General features: G+C 43.8%; 1 long non-coding RNA gene across 5 annotated transcripts; it reads right to left on the bottom strand.

The window, feature by feature from the left end:
• Positions 1 to 2,461: 2,461 nt before the first annotated feature.
• LOC108554222 (uncharacterized) lies at positions 2,462 to 7,479 on the bottom strand. 5 transcript variants are annotated; one of them, XR_001890692.1, is made up of 6 exons: positions 5,100 to 7,479; positions 4,836 to 4,976; positions 4,498 to 4,772; positions 3,673 to 3,847; positions 3,108 to 3,575; positions 2,462 to 3,025 (listed from the first exon to the last, which is right to left on the bottom strand). It is a non-coding gene; the product is annotated as an uncharacterized LOC108554222 (long non-coding RNA). The 5 variants fall into 5 exon arrangements; XR_001890693.1 differs by having other exon boundaries at positions 3,673 to 3,808; XR_001890691.1 differs by having other exon boundaries at positions 3,673 to 4,772; positions 5,100 to 5,629; positions 5,730 to 7,479.
• Between the last annotated feature and the right edge of the window lie 6 nt (positions 7,480 to 7,485).

Raw genomic sequence — 7,485 nt, 5'->3', positions numbered from 1 at the left:
AATGACTCGGGTATTGGCACAGCGCCCCTTATGTAGCTCCCGGATCAGCCGAAGAGCGACGGAAATTTCCGGACTTTACCGATTCCGTTAATAATAATTTTCCCGCGTTAATAACCAATAATTGATTAATTTTTTCACTTTTATTATAAATTTATGTTGCGAACGATTTGTTATTAACAATAAACGTAATTTATAAACTTTTCGAAAGTTATAGGTACATTTTCCTCTTTCTTGAGATTTTTTGGGTATTAAATTTCGTCAAATTTGACGACCTATACCTCAGTAGGTAATTATTATATTTCAAAATTTCGCGCGTTATTAGATGCATTGAAATGTTTATAGCAAATGTAGCATAGTAGCAAAACAGTTTTACATTTGAAAAATTTAATTTTGGCCAGCTTTTCGACGAAATTTGGCATTGTGCGACATCAATTCACCTGGCTTATTAAAACGTCCATTTTATCTGGTAATTTTTATCTTGCTCGATTTAGATGGGTGACTCAGTTGTCGTCTACGTGACACAAGGTGCGCGATCTGTCGAAATTAGTTTCTTGATCGACACACAGGAGGTCGCCAGCGTCGCAACGTGTATCGTTAAACCAATCGGCATTTGACGGTCGTAATTGCCACCTTTGAACGGTGACCACGCTAATTTATCGTTGCCATTTACGAACGACCTAGCGTTACAATCGCATAGAAATTTGTCCAGCGATCGCTTTTGAGCAAAACTACGTCCGCGCATGCGCACCTGTCCTTTTCGATTTACGCGTCCACACAAATGTTTTTCGTGGCGTGTGAAGTTTCTCAATTTCTCACTTCGATTCGTATCTATCAGTACTGATTAAGTCTCGATGATTTTGACGTTTTCCACCGCGATCATCCCACTTATCGATCGTGAACGAAATTAACAGAAGATAAAAGAGCAAGGGGACGACCGGTATATCAGATAAAATGAGATAGATGGATGAATTTCTGAACACTGTGTGCCTTGAGAAGTTTATTGATTGTCCCGCTTGCATTTCATGAATTATTTATCGCGATCGTACAGTCGTGGCGGTCGAATTTGATATTTCAATAAATTTTCATAAAAACGAGCTCCTGTCGCGAAGAACGAAAGGGGTTGGGGAGCGGCGGTCATGGTGACGGGGTACAGGGGGCAGAGTGGGGTCGGAAGGAGTGGGGGTATGGTTCTCGTTTGAGGCGCGTGATCGAAATGCAGAGGTGTTCAATTTATCACGAAGCCGAAGGATACTTCTCAGTGACTGCGCGAGCTTACGCGTTTGGAAAAATCAAACTTTCATCCTATCCTCTGTGATCGGAACGTACTGTGCAGCGCGCAAAGGGCAACTTCGCAAAAATCCCGGAAAGGGAATTCGAAATGAAATGAAATGTTTTGGATCCGGCAAACCAGGGTTGACGTTTGCTTAAGCTCTCGCGGTCTGAAATCGAAAAATTTGATGTATTCATGGGATATCTCATTTCTGGTTCTCCATTTCGAAATATTATTCCGAAAAATTAGAGAAAGATCGTTCGAAAATTACTTTAAATACTTTATTTATCTGTATTAAAAGAATGCGACGTTCCAGATCGATTCGGACTGGTTGATATTTAAAGAACATCGAGAAGAAGTCTCTCAGAGCCGAAGAAGCGAGAAATAATTTAATGTTCGTCATCTAATCTGATGCGAATCGGTGGGGATTTCTCGTACCGTCGCGCCGTGGCATTAGCGTGAACTGCCGATGACCCAAAGTACCGTGTAATTACGGTTTAATACGGTCTTCAGTATTCTCGTGAAATTAAAAAAGATGAGTAAAATTTGTTAATGCTACGACTATTAATATCTTAAAGAGAGCGGATATATCCGTTACATTTAAGTAGGTGTTAAATATCAAGAGGACGTCGGATATTATAGATTATAAATTCAGCGACGTTAGTAACCTATTTTAAACGATAATTTCATACCGAGTATCGCAATTCAATTTTTAGATGGCAGTTCCTAGACTTATGCATAACGAATGACTCTTTAACCCTTTCGCTTACAGCATGGTATGAGATTTGTGGTAAGGAAATCGGGCCAAATATGAGTGTAACGGGCGAGAGTCGTGGGTTCTATAGGTTAGGTTAACTCAATGTAAACAACACGGCTCGTGGTTAATCTTCATCGATGTTTTCCTGTCTCGACGAGACTCAACTCGACAATTGCTTGTTATTCTTTACCACGTTTGGGTGTACACTATTGGAACTGAAATAGTAAGGTAAGGGGCTAAGTAATAATCTTACTGTATGTGTAATTTAAAACTTACGATTGGACATTTGATTGGTGTATCTGTAGAACACATGTTCAAGACAGATAACCACGACTATGGTAATAAGTGGGATATCGTGCTCTACCTATGCATGTAAGCAACTGTCCAGCTGCAAGCATCCTCTTTAACTTAAGTCGAGGCGAAGACAAAGAAGGACACTTACTGGGTAAATATGATCAAACATAAGTCACATTCCTCGGTTCAAAATTCATTCGTCTTACATTGACAACAAAAGGGAATGACACCATGCCAGAAGGAATACATTATTGTCCATTGTGTACTGCTCATTGACGTTGAACTGAGCGTCAGCGTGCTGTGTATGCGTGTATGTATCCACCTTCATCTCCCTTTCCATCTATATAAATGGGAGCCGACCACGGTCCCGACTAAACAAGCGTCCATTCCGTGGAGCCCACGTGCCATTATCGGCGCATCAATTAAGGCCGAAAAATATTAACGTCCCAACGACGGACAGGAAAACGAAGTGCAAACAACGATAATTATTCTCCACATAGCTGCATTCACTGCAGACGTCCAGGCGTCGTGACGCATGGCGGCATTGTTCTACCTACTCTCTCTCCGTTGATGGTCCAACAATACGTCTAGGATGACTAAGGCACCGAGCATCTCTCTCTTACTCTATACTTTCACCTGTATGCCTCGTTTGATATTCAACAGAGAGGACCGCGGGCAATGCGAGGGGTTCTTCATGGGATAATCTGAAAAAAGGAGGTAAAGAAAATAAAATGCACGTGGAATCGGTGAAGGATGACGCATACGGTACAAAGAAGGAGCGCCTACCGAGAAAACATGCTCATCCAAGGCAGAGGAGGCGAACGGGTCGCTAATTCGAGGCGGTAGGTTACCCCAAGTCCGCTGCTCATGTCAGAACAACGCAACCCGACGAGAATGACGTTTCGATTTTCAATCGATGCGCATCCCGTCGACCTCTGTCGGCTTTGAGGTTATCTCGATCTTGTTTTCAGAAGAAACTTCAGACGCACAAACGTGTCTTCTAGATGGCGCCCTTTCAAAGTGTGTCGCTGGTATTCCAAGGAAGTCTTCAGAGCCTGTCCGATGTCTTTTTGCCTTCCCATCAGGGTCTTTGTGCGACGTGTAACTGTTTTGAATGAGCTCGAGGCTTGGTGGACGCGTTTTTAGAATCGCATCTCGTAAATGCTGCCTTCGCATGAATATCATGGAGCCCACATCATCCATAGGAATTGCGAATTCGTGCAGACATACAGAAATATCGTGGTTACCGGTTACCTGAAAATCATTGAAATCCTTCATTAAAAAATACTCTTCTAATTCCGTAGCAGCTTCTTCCTCATTTTCATCATTATTTGGATAAAATTGCACTCACGTCATAGTTTAAATTTCTTTTTCATCGGGTATAATGTCTTCACATTCCAGTCTCTCTATACCAAAATTCATTCTTGAGAATCACTATGCTAAATCACGGCTCTCATACGCAGAAACTTGGACAAACTTCAGAGCAACTGAAGAAAAGGTGACCGTTCACGGTTTCGAAATTAATTCTTGTGGCACACAAGAGGAAAACAAGAACAACTGCTCAATAAGACCGTCTTTCTAGTTCTAGTCAGCAAGAAATGCCTCGGAATGATCGTGATATGGCAAATGTTTGAATGACTCCTAACAAGGGAAGGTTCTCAACGGATAGTATACACAACGCACAGTCTGTCTGATCTGTGTGCCTATATGTGCGTGCGTGCGCGCACACGTAAACAGTCGACAGTTGAAACGCGGTTACCTTGATTGGACGATGATGCAAAGGTTTGAAAGGGTTTGTAAGAGGAGGGTGGGTTGAACGGGGTCCGAAGCATAGAGGGACAAGAGGCCTGACTTGTTGGCTTTTAATTGCTCGCTTTTACTTTATTCCTTTTTTGCAACTCGATGATCCGGCGAGGGGATCTAGCGTCTTTGATGGTCACGTATCGTTATTAGTGTTGATAGGTCCTTCGAATTCAGGACAGTGTGTTCTCATGTGGAAGCTTTTTGATAGTGTGACGGCGAGATAGTCGTGAAATGTTTGGTTATTAAAAACGAAAAAAAATCATGGTCGTTAAAAAAATCATCAGTGAGGAGATAACTGGCAGAGGAGGAATCGAAGAATCTTTAAAAATAAAAAGAAAGTGCATTAATTTTTAGTAGATATTGATATACCAACCGCTTCAATGGCGTCATTTCTCGATCTCGACGAATCCCGTATTGCTCTTGGCTCGCCGATAATTGTGGCGATGATCGATAGGTGGCTGACAGTCGGCGTACACATATGCGTCCACATAATGGCGGTTGCCCTTTGCGTTTATCTCCCTCGAATAATATTAATATCATGGCTGTCACTTTTTTCATGGACAGCGACACTGTGAAATGCATACCGTGGCAGGATTAAATTCGAGGACGGGTTTGTTGAATTAATCAGACGAAATACCCTGGATGGTCCTAGAAAATAAATAACCGAATTACGTTCTAATCGAATTTGTATTTTTATGAAATTAAACGTACCGTAACGAGAAATGTGCCTCATAACCTATCGTTTCTTCTTCTCGCGAGGCATATCATAGCACAAATCGTATATAGATAGGCTGTTAGCTAATCATTCTAATACCGAATCTCTCCGTGGATAATTGGCTGTATGAAATTTATCTGCGGAACAGTCATAAAGTTATTAGAACGTGTCCATAGCAGTACAGTATCGCCTCGATGGAAGACGTAACGATTCCATGAGATTCTCAGGCCACAAAGGTCACTTGTCTCCTGGAAACGTACCTCGCGGCAAAGCAGTGACACCGTGCGGGAAATGCGGAAAGCTCGAAAGCGAGAGAGAGATACGAATTATGGGCAAGAGCTCGTCAAATTGATGAAAATGGAAGAAAACGTAATCGCGTGGCCCCTGGGGAGTTTGCTTTGCAGATGCAGCGCCGAGGGAAAGGAACCCGGTCCAAAGGTCAAACTAGTCGCTTCTGCTGGCGACGTTCTCCAGCCGTTCGAACGCTAATGCACCGAGAATATACATGGTAGGGATCGGTAGCAGCGTACCGTAAATCTCTCATGTAAATACATGGTTGGGCTAGTGCCGAGCCAAACACGAGTTCAGTCCCTTAACTAAGTCGTCCTTCGAAAAGCGGTTCTTGCTTGGGAAACGATTTATTTCTGGCCATTCGATATTCTTCGACCATGAAATCCAATTTTTCTTTCTTCTATCTCCCTTCCACTTCTGTCGTCGGCCATATTGGACGATACCTCTAGACTGGTCAATGATGACGTTATTTAGTGGATGTACCCGGGTCCCATATTTCCTGAAAGTATACGATTTGGTCATATTTGGATGGAATTTTTGGAACTTATAGTTAGTTATAGAAAGTTTCTTTAACGAGTAATTGTACAGTGCTCACGAACATCTTAACTTCCACCTGTTTCTAAACTTTCCATCGTGTTTCAGTTGGAATCGACTGCAGCAAATTCCTAGAGAGCGCGGAGCGTGCATGCTCGTTGGAGAATTACATCGTCGAATCGGAGTAAGGGGAGGGGGCCGAGTTAAGAAAATTTAGTGGCTGCCAACTTTATTAGGCGCGATTATATTAGGCCTGTACGCCGGCCGTGATTTATACAGTCGCCGCTCTCGAACGCGCACACGAATCGTTTGTATTCAGACGTGCAAGTGTTCATTCGTGTGCGTGTATGTATTGGTAGTTGCCATATGGCAGGGAACGTGGTAAATCATTGCTCGTTAACCGCGCGAGGTCTTAAGCTCGTTATATAGCAGAGCTGAAACTTTTTAAGCGTGCAAAATACGCGGGAGAGCAGCCGACAAAAAAGCGTGCATCCAGCTACCGATGCTACAGTGTTTATCATCGGTCGTAGAGCCCCCTGTGGCATTGGTGGTGGCAGGGTCGGTAGATAAGGAGGGGAATCGACGACGACACAAGCCTGAGAAAAAGTGCGGTTCGTTTTCTCGACATTCGACAACGATTTGAGATCACCGTGTCGGTGTGTGTACCAAACGCGATTGCCAAGCCCGCCTGAAACGTTTGCAGAAGGTGAAATATGTAAAGCGCGTAAATACGGCTTAAAAAGAATTCTCTGTTGCATTTACATGAAGGGATTAAACGAAAGGCCGTATGCGCGGGAACGAGACCAGAGGAGGCTGGTTACAAAGAAAAAACGCTGCACCCCAAGTTTGTCGAAACAATTGCCTATCAAGTGATGCGAAAACGACAAGTAAACGATCAAACGGAGGCTGACTTTGTGCCCCGGTGCTCCAGCAGGGATTCCCTGTGCGCGTTTCGAGTGCTTTTCACAGCGCTCTCTAGCGGACGCCATCGTGAAACGACAATTAATGACAAAAAAGGCAATTGAACTCTGAACTCGTGAAGTGGAGAAGAGCGTTATTAAAGTATCGATATCCTGAGTACTCGACGAGGCTACGAGATGAGGGGAATCTCTCCCTCTAATGAAGAGAAATTAATCTGCCGGTGATTTCCACGAGAGATCGTTTCGGCGTTTTTACCTTACCGACCGAATATATAAAAACTGTTTCGCGTCTTTGAAATATCATCGAGGTGGAAAACGCCACTTTAGGTGGAGCCGAGGTTTGTACAGTACCTAACGACCATTTCTTCCCCTTTTATCTTAGTTTTTTCTTTCTCTCTCTCTCTCTCTCTCTCTTTCTCTCCTTTCTCTGAAATTTGCTTTCTCTCCGTCCTCTTCATGCAACTTTCTTTCCTTTCCTTTGTTTAATACCAATTACACGGATTTGTCTCAAGTCCCCGCGTGTCTCCCGCTTTCGCAGACTGTGCAATCTGACTTTACTCTCTCCCTCTCTGTACCCCAGGCGTATCTCTTGTTTCCAGCGGCTTCGTGACTTGGGAGGAGAAGGACGGTTAATTGGTGGGGGTGGTAGTGGTCTGTGGCGGTCGCGGCACGGTGATGCGCCTTCCCTATCCACCTTCGCCAGCTTGCACTACGCCATGCTTCTCTGTTCTCGCCATCTCTCTACCTCGTTTTCCTCCTTTTCGGAGAAACGAACCCGTGACGAAGAGGAGGAGATCCGTGCGGTTAAAGCGGCGCAATATAATGAGCGGCGAAAGGAAGAGAATGTCGATTGCAAATCTCGTCGATGCTGAATAATCGGGATCCTCTGGTTCACCCTCTT

The sequence above is a fragment of the Eufriesea mexicana genome, unplaced genomic scaffold (assembly GCF_001483705.2).
Source record: "Eufriesea mexicana isolate 0111107269 unplaced genomic scaffold, ASM148370v2 scaffold18034, whole genome shotgun sequence".
NCBI classification, from domain to species: domain Eukaryota; kingdom Metazoa; phylum Arthropoda; class Insecta; order Hymenoptera; family Apidae; genus Eufriesea; species Eufriesea mexicana.
This window is presented reverse-complemented; position numbering and strand designations above follow the sequence as displayed.